Source organism: Macaca nemestrina, chromosome 14 (assembly GCF_043159975.1).
Source record: "Macaca nemestrina isolate mMacNem1 chromosome 14, mMacNem.hap1, whole genome shotgun sequence".
NCBI lineage: Eukaryota > Metazoa > Chordata > Mammalia > Primates > Cercopithecidae > Macaca > Macaca nemestrina.
The window spans coordinates 37,881,679-37,899,989 of NC_092138.1; the positions used below are offsets into that span (position 1 = coordinate 37,881,679).

The 18,311-nt window shown below is 38.8% G+C and overlaps 1 pseudogene; it reads left to right on the plus strand.

Moving 5' to 3' along the window:
* Window positions 1-12,606: 12,606 nt before the first annotated feature.
* On the plus strand, window positions 12,607-13,759 carry LOC105492757 (farnesyl pyrophosphate synthase pseudogene; annotated as a pseudogene).
* Window positions 13,760-18,311: the final 4,552 nt, after the last annotated feature.

Sequence of the window (18,311 nt, forward strand, 5' to 3'; positions counted from 1 at the left end):
GTTTTGATTTGCATTTCTCTGGCCAGTGATGATGAGCATTTTTTCATGTGTCTGTTGGCTGTATGAATGTCTTCTTTTGAGAAATGTCTGTTCATATCCTTTGCCCACTTTTTGATGGGGTTGTTTGTTTGTTTTTTCTTGTAAATTTGATTGAGTTCTTTATAGGTTCTGGATATTAGCCCTTTGTCAGATGAGTAGATTGCAAAAATTTTCTCCCATTCTGTAGGTTGCCTGTTCACTCTGATGGTAGTTTCTTTTGCTGTGCAGAAGCTCTTTAGTTTAATTAGATCCCATTTGTCGATTTTGGCTTTTGTTGCCATTGCTTTTGGTGTTTTAGACATGAAGTCCTTGCTCATGCCTATGTCCTGAATCGTATTACCTAAGTTTTCTTCTAGGGTTTTTATGGTTTTAGGTCTAACATTTAAGTCTTTAATCCATCTTGAATTAATTTTCATATAAAGAGTAAGGAAAGGATCTAGTTTCAGCTTTCTACTTATGGCTAGCCAATTTTCCCAGCACCATTTATTAAATAGAGAATCCTTTCCCCATTTCTTGTTTTTGTTAGGTTTGTCAAAGATCAGATGGCTGTAGATGTGTGATATTATTTCTGAGGGCTCTGTTCTGTTCCATTGGTCTATATCTCTGTTTTGGTACCAGTACCATGCTCTTTTGGTTACCATAGCCTTGTAGTATAGTTTGAAGTCAGGTAGCGTGATGCCTCCAACTTTGTTCTTTTGGCTTAGGATTGTCTTGGCAATGCGGGGTATTTTTTGGTTCCATATGAACTTTAAAGCAGTTTTTTCTAATTCTGTGAAGAAAGTCATTGGTAGCTTAATGGGGATGGCATTGAATCTATAAATTACCTTGGGCAGTATGGCAATTTTCACAATATTGATTCTTCCTATCCATGAGCATGGTATGTTCTTCCATTTGTTTGTGTCCTCTTTTATTTTACTGAGCAGTGGTTTGTAGTTCTCCTTGAAGAGGTCCTTTAAATGCCTTGTAAGTTGGATTCCTAGGTATTTTATTCTCTTTGAAGCTATTGTGAATGGGAGTTCATTCATGATTTGGCTCTCTGTTTGTCTGTTACTGGTGTATAAGAATGCTTGTGATTTTTGCACATTGATTTTGTATCCTGAGACTTTGAATGGGCAAAAACCGGAAGCATTCTCTTTGAAAATTGGCACAAGACAGGGATGCCCTCTCTCACCACTCCTATTCAACATAGTGTTGGAAGTTCTCGCTAGGGCAATCAGGCAAGAGAAAGAAATAAAGAGTATTCAGTTAGGAAAAGAAGAAGTCAAATTGTCCCTGTTTGCAGATGACATGATTGTATATTTAGAAAACCCCATTGTCTCAGCCCAAAATCTCCATAAGCTGATAAGCAACTTCAGCCAAATTACTTTTTAAAGTGCTATCTTAAGAATAAGATAACCCTCGGACCTTGACTTAGTTCTTTCATGTTCCCCAATATGGCTGGAAATGTGGATTGCCACACACAGATTGGAAGTAACACAAGATTTTCAATCCTTTTCAGTGTAAGGTGATACAGTCTGGCTTCAGTTCACCATTTCAGGAGAACAATATACTGATGGCATTCACATTTCTTTATAACACAGTCTACATGATCCTTCCCTCCCTTATTAAGCATTGTTCACTTAAGGGACCAGAAAACAAACCTCAGGGGTCTAAGAGAAGCAACATTTGGCATGGATGGAGAGAAGAGGAGTTTTATGGAGAAAGATTTGATAATATTCACCAATTTCTCAAAGTCATGTAAAAATTTGAACTGTCCAACTTTGCTAAACTTTGCTAAGATTTTCCTTCTTCAAATTTCTTCTAGCTCTCTGAGTTCTACATCCAAGACTTTGGAAGTTATGGCTGCTACCTGGGCTATTTCAAAATCCCTTGATATATCAAAACAGGCAATATTGTTATTCCTAAAGACTATCAACTTTCTAAAGACTAAAGAAACCGTTGGTCTTTTTTACTAGAAAATTACTGAAAGATTACAGACTGTATAAAGTCCATTTCTAAAATTCCCACTACCACCATCAAATTTTTTGAACACCTCTGGCTTTTGGAAAGAGGGAAAACATAGTCCATTAATGATGAGAAATGTGCTTTAAAGGGTTACAACCATAATATGGAGAAGAAAGTGATAGAAACTTGGAAACTCTGAGTGATCTCAATTAAATAAGCCACAAAAAGAACAGCAATAAGAAAAACTTCTGAAAATCTATGAAGAAAAATAATTGAAAAGAAGATCAGGAAATGTTCTCACTTTTTCTGCATTAGACATCTATCTATACAACAGCATAATAAAAAGAAAAAGGACCTAGAAATTGTGAAGCAGAAGACTGTTCTGGAGAATTCTCAACCCAAACAAGAGATACAGATATCCAAGGAGCCAGCAAAACAGAAGATCATACAAGGACGTTGAAGTTCAAATTAACAACAGAGGGATGGAGACAATTACTACTTGTAGGGCCAGAAACAGCGGCATAGAGGTGGAACAAAAAACCTGGGGCCAGAAAGATGAGAATGAGATCAAGTTCAAGCAGAGATTCTAAAGGATCAAACAGATCTTAAAGACATCTAAAAGTTCTGAGATTTTTAAAAATCTGCTTTATTTTACTTAACTTGGTGTTTCATAAACATATTTAATAAGATTTAAATGCATTGTTAGAGTAATGCTAGTTAATATTCCATAAAACTAGCATTTTGTAGAATACACTTGGAGGAATTAGCATCTTTGACCTATGACCTAGCTGAAGCAATTTAATGATTATGAAAGCTGTGGAATCAGAATGCCTGAATACAAGCCTGTTTCACGCTTAATTTTGATATGATCTTGATCTTCTATACTTCAGTTCTCTCTTCTATAAAACAAGGTTTATGATAGCATTTGTCTCATAATGACACTTTAAGTATTAAATGACATAAAACCTATAAAGCACATAGCAGGTAAATGTGGTAAACTCTTGATATATGTTAGTTATTGTTATCATCACCATCACCATCATCATCATCACTATTAGTGAACCCACTCAGCTTAAAGAACTAGGGGAAGAGTAGAATATTGGGTCAGGATAGGCCACAATTTTCCTATGGTAACAACTTCCCAGTTTTAGTGGTTTAGCCATGCATGCTGCAGCAGAGAAAGTCTTCTCACCCTAGTCGCTCATAGGCCAAGGCTGATGGAGCCCCATTTTTTCATGTGCTTCCATAATTGCTGAGCCAGAAAAAGAGGACACAGAGAATTACACTTGATACTTAAAGTTTCTAACCAAAAGTGACATAAATTCCTTCTGTTCACATTTCATTGGTCAAAGCAAGTCACATTTTTATATTTAACTTCAATTGTATCCAGACACACTACACCATCTTTGCCTTCTTTGTACTTATTGACAACTTAGTGCCTTGATGGCTCTTCCCTTGGCTGCCCACCATGTTTACATCGTATATCACTTTTGACCAGCTTTTCTGAAATGGTAAGCTTTGATGAATACTGTCCTTCTGACTCTAAAATTAAGACCATATGATCTTTAAAGGCTTTCCAGCCCTAAAATAGTGCAATTATAAATCTTTCCATTGTGTGTTTTAGGCCATCAGGTAGCCCCTTGTTTATCTACAGAATGACCACTGGGGTCCACTCTTATGTTTTAATAGTGATGAGTAAGGAAGAAAGAATATTGAAAAAACAATCCTGGAGTACAAAGGTAAAGAGTGTTAAAAATCAAAAAATAAAATGTTTTCTTATTGGAACAAACAACTAGGCCAGAACAACATGAATAATGCAAAAAACAAACAACAGTTTCTTGTCTCCCATCAAATAGATAAAATCATGGATTTAGAGGGTTTTTTTTTTCATCTTTCCACAGTATATAGCAATCTTTCTAGAAGAGTGCTTCACACTGGGGTGCTTGCTGAAAATGCAGATTTCTAGTCTCTACATCAGATCTGCTAAACTGGTTTCTATGCAGGGTTAGTAAAGTGTCTGGAACATATTAGGTGCTCAATAAATAGCAGTTATTTCTATTATTAACAAGTAGAATGATTAAACAAACATATATATATATATGAATGCAAAGGAAACAAAGGCAAGATTTTCCTTAGTTGCCAAAGACAGTATCAAGGCCACTTTAACAGAAACCTAGGTGTAAAGGCTCAGATGAGAATGATGATGATGGCAATGAAGAGCAAAAGGGCTGGGCATGGTAGCTCATGCCTGTAATCCCAGCATTTTGGGAGGCTGAGGTGGGTGGATCACTTGAGGTCAGGAATTCAAGACCAGCCTGACCAACATGGTGAAACCTCATCTCTACTAAAAAGACAAAAATTCGCCAGACGTGGTGGTGGGCGCCTGTAATCCCAGCTACTTGGGAGGCTGAGGTGGGAGAATTGCTTGAACCTGGGAGGTGGAGGCTGGGGTGAGCAGAGACTGTGCCACTGCATTCCAGCCTGAGCAACAGAACGGGACTCTGTCCAAAAAAAAAAAAAAAAAAGAACAACAACAACAACAAAAAAAAGGACTTTGGGAATTTAAGTCAAAAGAAGGAAGAGTAAAGGAGTAATCCAAAAACAACCCCAAGTTCCCAGCCTGTATCAGTGATAAGCAGGAGGTGACTAAATTTTCAAAAGAATAGTGAAGGCAACAAATGTGGGAAAAAAAAAAAGTAAAGAATTAGCAGAGCCATGTGGCTGACGTAGAGCATTTAGCCAGCCTTAGGAAAGGGACATATGGGACCCGTGTTTCACAGAAAAAAATGGATGATAATTTGTGACAGATATGATAAGGGAAGGGGTGACCGAGAGTGAGGGTAAGCTAAAGGTAACCTTGAGATTTCAAGGCAGTGTGTGACAAAGATGGATGGTGTTTCATGTGCAGGCAAAAAAAAAAAAAAAAAAAGACAAAGAAAAAATTAGCAAGAGGTGGCTAAACTTTGTTTTTCTGGTGGTGGAAATGTGGCTTCGAATCCACTTTAAACTCTGTTATCTCTGGTTTATTCTTTTCTAAAGGGGCAATACAGTTTATTAGTCAAAGCCAAAGGTTTGGTACTGCACAGAAGTCTGGACACACTGCCTAGCTCAAAGTTTCGTGACACTTCTTTTTCATCCTTCTCTGCCTCTTTGACTTAATATGCACCTCCACTCCATGATTCACTTGGGTTTTGCAACAAATCCCTCCTGACAAGCCCACAAATCCTCCCAGACTTAGTGCAAAGTCATGGAGCTGAACTAACTTCCCCAATTCTTGTTTTGACATTTGGGTTGTTATTTCAGGTGTGCAGAAAGAAGGCATCCTAACAACAGGATTAAAAATCTTAAAGAAAGACTCCTGGAAGGGTAGTTGGCCCTGCCACAGGACCCGGAGATCTGTTCACACCCACATGAATGACAACTGCAGGTTTCTGAGAGTTCCTGGAGGGAACCGCACAGCAGAAAGCTCCCAGCTTGATTTGCAGATGCCAATTTGAGCTTGCAGCCTGGTATGTGTTTTGATTTCAGGACTCAGCAAATTGGATGAGAAAGCCATAAATGGGTGATGAATATGAAACACAAATATCCTGTTTGTAATAAACTATCACCTATCTTTTGAGAGACACATGTTTTGAGAGGTAAAATGTGGCTGAAGTTGGAAGTTTGAAATTTGCAAAAGTTTGAAAGTAATACCATGGGGACATTACTGTTTGGGAAAAAAAATAGTCCTAAGGATGGAGGGGTTCTACATCCATCTTATTCTGACTTCGATTCTTTTCTTGAGGAAACTGCTATTGAAATGAAAACCTACCTCTAGACAAGATTTGGGGTCATGTCAAGCAGCCAGGTGTATCCTTAAGGAGAAAAGAAACTGACAGCTGGAGCACTCTGCTTCAGAAATTCCCAGCAGCGTTAATGAGGAGGTCAGCCTCACACCTGCTGCAAGAAGGCAGGCTTCCTCCCATCAGGTGCATTGTCCATGCCAGCTAGAGAAATGTCTTTGATAGAATTCAAAGGCCTTAAGATTTACAATAAAAAAGGGAGCCCCCGTTGAAAAATTTTCATGAGCCTAAGCCCTGCCATGGGAGCTTATTAAAGGAACAGACTCTCAGCCCCTGAGATTTTTATTCAACCGATTTGGGAATCTGAATTTTCAATGAGCACCCAGGTGATTCTGAAAGTATGTGCTCCAAGAATTACACTTAGAGAACCACTGAATTAGCAAAAGATATAAAAAAGGGGGTAAGGACTGACCTGGCTTCCTTCCTCCCACAGATACTTTCTTTTTTTTTTTTTTTTTTTTTTTTTTTTTTTTTTTTTGAGACAGAGTCTTGTTCTGTCGCCCAGGCTGGAGTGCAGTGGCGCAATCTCCACAGATACTTTCTTTTAATTTTTATTTCAGTCATTTTTGGAGAACAGGTGGTTTGTGGTTACATGGAAAAGTCACTTCCACACATATTTATTGAACCGTTGCTATGTCCAAATACTTTGCTACATAACAGGGATACAATGGTATATTAGTTTCCTGGGGCTGATGTAACAATTTATCACAAACTGAATGGCTAGAAACAACCAAAATTCATTCTTTCAGAGTTTGGGAGGCCAAAGGTCCAAAATCAAGGTGTCCGCAGGATTGGTTCTTTCTGGAGGCTCTAACGGAGAAACTATTTCATGCCTCTCCCCTTGCTTCTGGTGGTCTCTAGGAATCCATTGTGTTCCTTGGTTTATAGATGCACTCTACCAGGTTCTTCCTCCATCTTTACATCACCTTCTCTGTTTCTCTGTATGTCCTTTTCTGTATCTTATAAAGATATTCACATTGGATTTAGTGCCCACTCTAATCCAGTATGATCTCTTATTAATTCTTACTTTAAATACATCTGCAAAGACTCTATTTCCAAGTAAGATCACATTCTGAGGTTCCAGATGGAGATGAATTTGGACAGTGGCAGGGAGATGACACTATTCAACCCACAACAGATAATGAACCTAAACTTAGCTGGTCCCTGCCCTCATGGAGCTTATAGTTCAGTTGGGGAGATAGCTATTAACCAAGTAATCACACAAGAAATATAAAAGTTCAACTGGGAAAGTGCTAAAAAGTGAAGGTGCATCATGTTGAGAGGAGCCATGTGTAATCCATCAGTCAAGTGCTATTTTATTTGCCCTTACTCTTCATTTTTCTAACTATTACTTGATACTAAGGGTGCCAAAGGAAAAAGAAGTATAAGGTCTAATCTCCTGACTTCAGGAGGCTGACAATCCATTTAGGGTGATGGAGCTACTATAATAGATATTAACCAAATATAAAGTAATAGCCTATGTTACCCAACAAAGTACCAAACTGCATGGTAATATAAGTGCAATGAGTATTCAAGAAGGAGCAGGTACAGAAAGATGGGTAGTTTTTATTTGGGCAGAAGAGAGAAGATTTTTGTAAAGGTAAATATTTCACCTTCTCCCTGTTGTAATTCATTACCAGCCTCACGGTTTCTATGAGAGCCATCAAGACACAACAAATGCAGTAAGCCACACAAGGGTTAGGTGCTAGAGCAGTCATTCTAAAAGCTTGGATGGATAGCTTTTACTGCCACCAAATTCATGGCTTTCTAGGGCAATAATTTCCATGCCCTGCAGCTGTGCTGTTAGTAATATTCCACTTAAGTCAATTAGGGGACTTTAAATATTTGATCTAATTCAATACCAGCCCTCCTTGGTCTATGGGTAGGTCTAAGATCATGCCTCACACATAGTAACAGCATAATAATAAATGCTTGCTGAATTATGTAAGTAAAACAAGTCTACTTAGGCAAAATTTCTCTGTGTGTGTCTCTCAATAAAAAAAGAAGAAGAAAGGGCAGGAAAAATTTGGAGAACAGGAAAAGTTCTGCTTTCAATATTCTCTAAGTATGTTTATGTTTTATATTCTTTTGTTCACTAATTTAAATCCACCTACCATTTATAGATGATTTAACGTGCCCTAAACACTTTACTAATGCTTTACATCCACTGTCATACAAACATCCTGCTAAGAGATGTTATTATCCTCATTTTACAGAGAGATCATTCTGAAATTGTAAGCCAAGGCCTCCTGATCCTAACATTTATGCTAAGCTCTCTAGACCTCTGTATCTGGGGAGGGGGACAACCTTCAACATATTTAATGTTAATAACTATGTCAAATTTGGGCACAGTAGTTGTGCCCAAAGAGGTCTTATAAACCTACCCACTATTTCAGCTCCACTGTGAGAATCCTATTGTTTCCTCTTGCTTCTGTCTTTTCTATAATGAAACAGATTCCTTTTACATTTCTTAACTTTGACTTCTGGCTTATTTTTCCTCCCTTTTAGGGCTGTCTTCTAAGATTTTTAACTATACACTTTCCTCATTTAGAAGCCTCTTTCAGTTCGGGTTTGTCAGTTGTAGGATAACCCTGGCTCAATCCCCTTCTATCTTGAAGTGGGAATTTATAATCCCCATATTCCTATATCCCTTGGAGATGAATAGTGGGCGGGTCTGAATCCCAAGCACTGAGAACCTTTAAGGAATTGTTTCTTAAGGAGATTTAGGGGCACAAGAACAGACCACATATGTTGAGAGCACTAAATAACCTGAAGACAACAAAGGTCCCATTTTGAGCACTGCTTTTAGAAATAACAGTATCTTGGTTACCCATGAATTGCTTTTCAGTGAGCCAGACTGACCAGTGTTTTGCCTGAATGTCCCTCAGTAAGTCTGCCTATGGGGAGTTTCTACAGAGAAATCTGCCTCTGAGACGAAACTGACAGTTTCTTTCCTGGGCAGTTTAATGTAGCCTGTTATTGCTATGCTAATGTAGCCTCTGTTACTACTGAGTGGACTTTACAGAATGCTAAAATGTGTGGAGCTGCATCCTATAAACCAATTAATAATATTTGCTGGAGTGCAAAAGCCATCAATCTACTTGGCAACTAACCCAACCTTAAGCGCACAGTGGACTAAGAAAAGATGAATAGTGTGGGAGGTAGACTTTGGGGAAAGGGGGATGGCATCATTTGAGCATCAAGAGTTACCCACCAATCTTGTAAGGAAATAAACTCTTCTTCAAGAAAATTATACCATCAGCATGTCTCCTTAACTATCCAAAGAAGAGGGATTCTTAACCAGCTGATTCCAGAATTCTTTTTCACTCAGCAGCAGGAATATCCCAATATGGAGGATGGGTGCAAAGGCAGTTTTAGACTTCATATATCCTACACCTTCATCATTTCAAACATACCCACATTCTCATTAAGTACATACTTTGAAGGTAAACATTTTTTAAAAGAAATTTATTTGTAATTTTGCTTTCAAAAATATGTGGCTACAGGTCACTCATTTAATTTATCATTGATTATAATGTCTCAGAAATCATCCTACATTCTCTGGAAGACTTGAAAATTATTTTCAACCATAACAAAATATAATAATGAGTAAGGTTGTCATAATGTTTCATTTTGTAAATGTGTAAATATACATGTAAGAATTTTGATTTTGCAATTTTGTTTTTGTATTTGGAGACATTTTGTTTTTAGGATTTAATCATTTTAGTAAGACCTTGAGAAGGTCGTAGCCCCAGGCATTTTATCTGCTGGATGCAATAGACAGAATAGCCCTGGATGGGTGCCCTCTTTTCTCTTCAGTTGATGACTGTAGCCATTATGATTTTCTACTAAATGATCTTGCTCCTATTTAATGTTTTCCAAACAACCTCTTGTTTGTAACTTGACCATCCAAAATCTTTCCTACACAAAGGAAATGTGCTGAGCAATTAAATATGGTACTGTATATAATAAATGTGTGTGCGTATAAGCATTACTATCTATAAAATTTATTGAATGGTAACTATGTCAGGCATGACTTTATTATCTCCCTCTATATGTCTTTGTGCTTTATAGAAACAACTGATTAAAGGGAAAAGAAAAGAAAGAACAGAGATAGAGATTAGAGAATGAGAAAACTAGAGATGGTGGAGTATAATGGCTTAGCATTGGATTTCTAGACAGAGATTCCAAGGTTCCACTACCAGATCCTTCTCTACTAAATTGCAGTACAACCTTGGGCAACTTATTCAACACCACTGAACTTTTGTTTCATTATTTATAAAATAGAACTACAAATAGAATCTAGTTCAGACAATTTTTATGAAAATTAAAGGATCCAATATATTAAAAATGGGACCTGACAATAATGAATACTTAATAAATATTAATCATTATTATGAAATCAACTTGAAAAATTAACGTGAAATTGGAACCCCTTGAGCCTTAATTCTAAGCAACATTTTTGGGGCCAGATCCAAATAAATCAAAAACTTTGTCTAGGATGTTATCATGCAGTACACTCAATGAAGAGGAGAATGTTGACAAGTTTAGCATTTGGGCAAAGTCTTTTAATTTTCCATGATTCCAGTACTTCATTTTGTTTCTGTTGCTTTGAAGTTAAAACATTTTAAGGCATTTTTCTTCCCTTACTCTTTTAAAAATGCAAAACATTAAACAAAGGAAGAAAAATACCCTCCATGGCTTAGACATTCTAGAGGTCACAGAATCTTCAAAGTTTCTCAATTGTGGGCCAGCTGCTCTTCCATCTCCCAATACAGAACAGATTTTCAGCCCAGAATTCACAATGTTCCTTTCATGTCCTTCATTAAAGGATTTTTGCATGATAGCAACTCCAGCTTCATTTCTCTTTTTTCTGTTTTGGCCAGTATCTTATCTGGCAGCTTTATCAGTTAAATATTCATTGGTCAAATTAGAATTCAGCCAAATGCCTTCCTATTTAAAATGGCTGGGTGAATATAGTGATCATTTGTCAATGTCCCCTTCTGAATTGTGAGTGAGATAGACCTGAACACATTATTTGAGACAGAAAATGAATAGTTTTCGCTGCTATGGTTACAGCTAGGGTAGGGGTAGTTGTTTACAAGTTATCTTGGTTTTCAGACCCTATACATGCACATACATGCTTGTGTATTGAAGTCCTAGATATTCTAGTAAACTACCCATTTCAAAGATTCTATCCCAATGTCTCTATTCATCCCCTTATCACTGTTAGATTATTTAACATAATTTTCTCTTCAGCAGTTATAATTTCATATAACTTTCAAATGAGATATCACAGATATCATATGGCCACTATCCTCAAGTGGTCTGAGAATTAACAGATTTTTGCTTTTGTTGAAAACTCATTTCTCAATATCATAGTTTGTTTCCTTATTCTTAAATAGTATCTGTTTAAACAAAAATAACCTAAGGAGAATAGTTCAGCAGTTTTCAGTTTCCTAGATGAGCCAGACTCAGTTTCAGTTACCGTTGCTTGCAAGTGAGAACTCCAGAGCTACAGAAACCAAGTTTGGCAGATTAAGCGACAAAAAGCTCATATTAAAATATGTACAGCTCCTCCCCCGCCCCCCCGCCCCCACCTCGAGAGTCACTGGGAGGGCCAGAAAATTTGCCTTAATCCTGTTTCCAGGAATAACATCCTAAATTGCTCTACAGAAGCAGTCTGATAAAAACAAAACAAAACAAAAAACCTGCCTCCATCAAGCTCTAGATGCTACAATTTGTGTCTCTGCTTCTTGAACACCAGGAACTCAACTTTACTGCAACCACATTGTCTGCCACTCCAATGCCAAAGTTCTATACAGGGCATCAGTTTGATAACCAAGGAAGTCACATGGGATGCTGTCTTTGCCAGGAAATGAGTTCTACCCAATATGCTAGTCACTTCTAATTTTAAGTTTCATGGGTGTGTGTTTGATTGGAGGAACCAAGTTACCTAACCACACCCCAGCTGGGAGAAGAGGCTGGGAAATGAGTTGTCTGGCTTTTACAAGGAGGAAACACTCAAAAAAAAAAAAAGAAAAAAAAAAAAACCTTCCAAAAACACATAGTAAATGACTATTATAAATGCAAACTGACGTGTATATAATGGTCTTTTCAGACAGTCTTTTAGTTAAAATAATTAGTTAAATCAACCAGTTAATCAATTCAAGCAAGGAATAAGTTTTTCTTGCTTCTATCTAAGGCCAATTCTTGTTTTCTACGATATTCAGCTTCTCTCAGTTTCTTAAAAGCTTTGCTCCAAAAGCACATCAGAAACCTTACTCATTTTACCAGATTATTTCCAACAGCATACAGGCATGCTGCTATTTCTCTCATCCTAAAAATACACAGTCAAATACTTTCCTATCTTGCTGCCACTTCTCCCTCCAGGTAGTGCCCTCTCACTACTTCCCCACTCTGTTACTCTTTGCAGCAAACTCCCAGATAGAAGTGTCCATATTTGCTGTTGTCCATTCATTCCTTTCATCCTATCTGTAATACACTTTTATTGTGCTTTGGCTTCCACTGCTCTATAGAAATTGTTCTTGTCAAGTTCATGACTGACCTTCCATTGCTAACTCCAATTGATGGTCATTTCCTAATTTTTGTTAGAGCTGGACTGTCAGAAGCATTTACCCTCCTCCTTGAACAACATATTAATTTGGCTTTCATCTCATCATACTTTCCCATTTTGTTTTGTTTTGTTTTTTTCCATCATATGGGCCACTTTTTCTCAGTTTTCTTTGCCTTTTCTTTTCAAAACCCTAATGTCGGGAACGGAGCAGGAATCCGCATCTGGGAACAGAGCCCTTTGCTCCTCCCTCAGAATGAACGGAGACCAGAAATCAGATGTTTATGCCCAAGAAAAGCAAGATTTTGTTCAGCACTTCTCCCAGATCGTCAGGGTGCTGACTGAGGATGAGATGGGGCACCCAGAGACAGGAGATGCTATTGCCCGGTTCAAGGAGGTCCTGGAGTACAATGCCATCGGAGGCAAGTATCACCGGGATTTGACAGTGGTAGTAGCGTTCCGGGAGCTGGTGGAGCCAAGGAAACAGGATGCTGATAGTCTCCAGCGGGCCTGGACTGTGGGCTGGTGTGTGGAACTGCTGCAAGCTTTCTTCCTGGTGACAGATGACATCATGGATTCATCCCTCACCCGCCGTGGACAGATCTGCTGGTATCAGAAGCCGGGTGTGGGTTTGGATGCCATCAATGATGCTATCCTCCTGGAAGCATGTATCTACCGCCTGCTGAAGCTCTATTGCCGGGAGCAGCCCTATTCCTGAACCTGATCGAGCTCTTCCTGCAGAGTTCCTATCAGACTGAGATTGGGCAGACCCTGGACCTCATCACAGCCCCCCAGGGCAATGTGGATCTTGGCAGATTCACTGAAAAGAGGTATAAATCTATTGTCAAGTACAAGACAGCTTTCTACTCCATCTACCTTCCTATAGCTGCAGCCATGTACATGGCAGGAATTGATGGTGAGAAGGAGCATGCCAATGCCAAGAAGATCCTGCTGGAGATGGGAGAGTTCTTTCAGATTCAGGATGACTACCTTGACCTCTTTGGGGACCCCAGTGTGACCGGCAAAGTTGGCACTGACATCCAGGACAACAAATGCAGCTGGCTGGTGGTTCAGTGTCTGCAACGGGCCACTCCGGAACAGTACCAGATCCTGAAGGAAAATTACGGGCAGAAGGAGGCTGAGAAAGTGGCCTGGGTGAAGGCACTATATGAGGAGCTGGATCTGCAGGCTGTGTTCTTGCAATATGAGGAGGACAGTTACAGCCACATTATGGCTCTCATTGAACAGTACGCAGTGCCCCTGCCCCCAGCCATCTTTCTGGGGCTTGCGCGCACAATCTACAAGCGGAAAAAGTGACCTAGAGATTGCAAGGGCGGGGAGAGGAGGCTCTCAATAAATAATTGTGTAACCTTAAAAAAAAAAACAAAAAAACAAAAAAACCCTAATGTCTAACCATTAGTGTTCACAGGGCTTTCTCTCTTCTCTGTCTACACATTCTTTTATCCAGGTCTGTAAGATGTATTTGTGTAAATACCATCTACACACCGAAGACTCCAAATTTATAGCTCCAGAATTTTCCCCTCTGAATGCTAGGCTTATATATATGATTCCATGATAGCTCTCTTAGAAGTATAATAGGTATTCAAATGTACACAACCAAAACAGAACTCTTGGTTCTTACCTTCTATAGTCCTTCTTTCTACATCTTAAAAAATGAAACTAACTGCTCAGGCCAAAAATTTTGGAGTCATTTCTCACTCCTCTTTTTTCATACCCTATATCCAATCCATTAATATCTGTTGACTCTAACAGCAACAGATATCCAGATTCCAACCTTTTCTTATCAACTCCACTGCTACTACCAAATTTAAAACACCATCACTCTTCACATTGATCAGTACAGAAGCTTCTTAACTTGCTTTTCTGCTCCTATTCCTGTATCTCTACAGTGTACTTTCCACACAGCGGTGAAAGTAATCTTTTGAATATATAATGATTTTATTACTACTCAAAATCCTCATCACATTTAGAAAAATTACCAAAGTCCTTCCTCTCAAGAGTAAGCCCGAGGTGCTGTGTAATTTTAATCCTCTCAAACCTCATCTCCTAACATTTCTTCTCCCACATTCAGTTTCCTTCAGTCACATTACCTTAAATTATCCTTAAAGGGGGAAACATACAAAAATAAACAACAATTCTTCCAAGAGTAATGACTCAAGTTCAGGATTTAATGAAAATCAAGGTGAGGGGATTCAAGAAAGTGGTCATGGAGAGGTTGACATTTGAGCCATGTTTTAGGAATGGGTATAATGTTGAAAAGCAGAGCTCGGAAGATGGAAGATATGTTTGGATGTGTTATAGCAAGCAAAATAAACTGAGCACCAACTATGTCCCAGAGACTATGGGGTATAAAAAACTGAGTGCAGGTAGGAGAACCTGTGTACACCTGGGGTATATATGTTCCTGGGTTTCTGGGGAATCCTGAGTATCTTTAATGCAAATGAACAGTTGTCTACAACAGTTAAGGGAGAAGAAACAACATGATATCCAGCGAGTGCACTAGCCAATGGCAATGCATAACTTCTCTTCTTCCACCTTCCTCCACTCTCCCATCGTGTTTAGTGCTCAGCAAATAAATTCTTAAATGATTGTATTAATGCATGCATGCTTAATGTGTGCCAAGTACAATCTAAGCACTGGGTACAAATAATTTTAGAATTATTAAGAAGTAGAAATTGGCTAGGCGTGATAGCTCACCCCTGAAATCCCACGAAGCACTTTGGGAGGCTGAGGTGGGCAGATTATGAGGTCAAGAGACAGAGACCATCTTGGCCAACATGGTGAAACCCCGTCTCTACTAAAAATACAAAAAATTAGCTGAGTGTGGTGGTGCACACTGGTAGTCCCAGCTACTCAGGAGGCTGAGGCAGGAGAATCACTTGAACCTGGGAGGCAGAGGTTGTGTTGAGCAGAGATGGTGCCACTGCACTCCAGCCTGGTGACAGAGTAAGACCCCATCTCAAAAAAACAAAAAGTAGAAATTTCTCCAGTATCCTCAATGGGCTTGCTTACTCGGGGTAATAGGCTTAAAATAATTATAGAAATATAGAATGCCGAAGAGAGGGCTTGTTTGGGGTAAAAGAAAGATCCTGTAGCACTACTCACCCTGTGCAAGCACTGCTCACCCATGCTACCATCCAAATCCTATAAAGCACGATTCTTTTGAGCTTCAATTACCTGTCTCCTCACTGAGCCACCATTGCAAGTGTTTCCTTCATGGGATTAATTAAAATACTCACCTCAAAAATGTGTTTTGGCAAAGAGGGTATTTGAAACAATGAAAATAAATTATATGGGTATGGATTGGTGGATGTCAATTATAAAACCAGAAGTTACAGAACATATCATACCCTAAACACACACACACAGATGGAGAGAGAGAGAGAGAGAGAGAGAGAGAGAGAGAGAGAGAGAGAGAGAGAGACTTTGGTATGCTTTGATGTTTTCCAAAATTTCAAAAGTGTATGCTCAGTTTATAAGGGGCCAGTAAATATTATTTGCCTGTCTATTGTAAGAGTGAAAGCCATACTTAGATATAGATATATCTTAGAAAAATATTCTAAAGCACATCATATACAGAAGAGGGGAATAACTGCTTCTTTTTATTCAGTGTTTACTTTCTGCCAGACAGGGCTGAACATTTTATATGTGCAAGCCCAATTAATTTCTCAATGACACAGATTACCAAAAAAAAATGATGCTTAAGTTATGATTTGCCATGAAGTAGTCCAAGTAGAGAGTAGCCGACAAAGCAGTCCAGCATGGAGGCCAATGTAGAAAATGTGATTCTTTTGTCCTTCTAGCCCCTCAGCTACTCTCCCATGTCAGGCCTTCACTAGACAAGCTCAGAGAGATTTAGAGGTCTCCCGACAGTGGTCAGGAGGCCTTTACACCTGTGTGCAAAGTCGGGAGTGTAGTAGAAACTGGGAGATGACCTGGGGAGAACTGGGAAGCTCTGCTATGCAGACCATCTGGGAGGGGAGGTGGAGAGCCTCCCCAAAGCCAGTCCCATTCCCCAACATCTTCTGTGGCAGCCTGGGTGAGAGGCATGGGGAGAGTGGGGAGAGTGTGGAGAGGCTGGAGCCCAGCTGAGAACGTAATATACTCTTTCCTTTTTATGGATCTGTAGGAAGATATATTAAGGGGTCAAAAAGATCTATCCTACACTATTTAAGGGAAAAAACTCCTTGCTGGAGACAATCTTTAGCAAATAAATTCTTAGAAATTCTTTCACAATTTCGTATTCCTTTTCTGATGGGTGAGGAGCAGGGACAGGAATAATCTTCAGTTTATTCTGTCACATTCTAAAATGTCTGTTACTCAGTGCTTCATGTAGAAGGGATGTGGTTGCCTATTTGCCCTGATTGGGAAATACCAAATTAACATGAGATTGACAGTTTAACTCTCCTAGACTTCAAAAAAGCTTTTCTATGCAAAAATGTGGGGAAAAAAAAAAAGTATCACCTCAAGTCTTACCAGCAAATATATTATTGTAATTATAGGAGTAGAATTAGAATAATCTCTCTTTAAATTAAAATCCTGGTTCTCTCTTTTTGCCATCCCTATTATAAATCTGTAGCCTCATTTGTTTCTGGGCTAGGAAATTGTAGCAAATATCAGGTGGGAGAGAAGTACCCTTTTTACTGTGCCCATAGTGAGTGTAATGATGGCTGTACTCTTTGTCCCCAGTGGAAGTCCCTTGATATATATCAATGAAGTGATTTTTTCCTTCCCAGGGAGGAGGTGATACTGTGAACTTGCCACTGTGATCATTAATACTTAACAAGACCTTCTCTTCCTTTACCAAAGACAGCCCTGGGGACCATTCACAATGCTTTGTAGTGAAGAATGAAATTAACCTTTTGTAGAGAAGCTCACAGGCCTATTAGAGAACTCATTATGCAGGGACTGGCTAGAGAAAGGGTCTCTATATAATCTCTTAGGCAAATAAAGTAACTTAATTCAATATTTGAAGTGTTAACAGATCTTCTCACAATTGTAGTTTAATTGAACCTGCCCCTGTCCCAAGTAACACGTGGACAGGAATAACAGAGTCTACAAACCGGTCCATATTGGCCAGTCTCAATTGACAAGTCACATTCAAGGACACCGACTGAGTACTTCAGTAAAGCATTAGGTGCTTTGGGGAATGCACTGATGAACAATGACTGGCAGGAGTACCCTTGTTCTCCTATGACAAGCCTCATGATAAATACCAATACTGTGAAAGAACTGCTCCTTCTCAGACACTAAAATATATGGACCATGTATTCCCATGGAAATATCTAATAATGTGGAAAGAAGTATACATTTCCCTCAAACACTATAGACTTGCATAAGCTTAAGTCCTGTCACTTGCATAGCAGATAAATTCTTCTCTAATTCACAAATTCAACTGTGACTCCAATCAGTTCTGGGGAAGAAGGAAGGGAATGAAAGTTAGCAGACATCAAATATCTACCTTATACTGGGATCACACAGGGATATCTAATTTAATGAATGCTGGAATCCAATGTGGTTCATATTGTCATCTCCATTTTACAAATAAAGAAATTGAAAGCGTTCAGGGAGGTTAAAGCAGCTTGTTAAAACTCACACCTTAGAAAACTAGAGTTGTTAAGTCAGAGATTCATAGCCTTGTGTTTCCATTGTTCTTCAACTTGATTTTCGAAGGTATGGAAAAAAACTTCGAAGATGTCTAATGTAAACAGATGTTTGTATTTCTTTAGAAAAGAAGGGTTCACAAGAAGTTGGATGTTCACAACAGGACTGCAAGTTTGGCTTGGTGTACCTAGAAATTAATCCTACCCTAACAAGCAAACCTGACAACTCTTCTTAGGCTTTTCACTTTTAAAACAACAATGATATGTGTAAGAAATGAAAGCATGGCC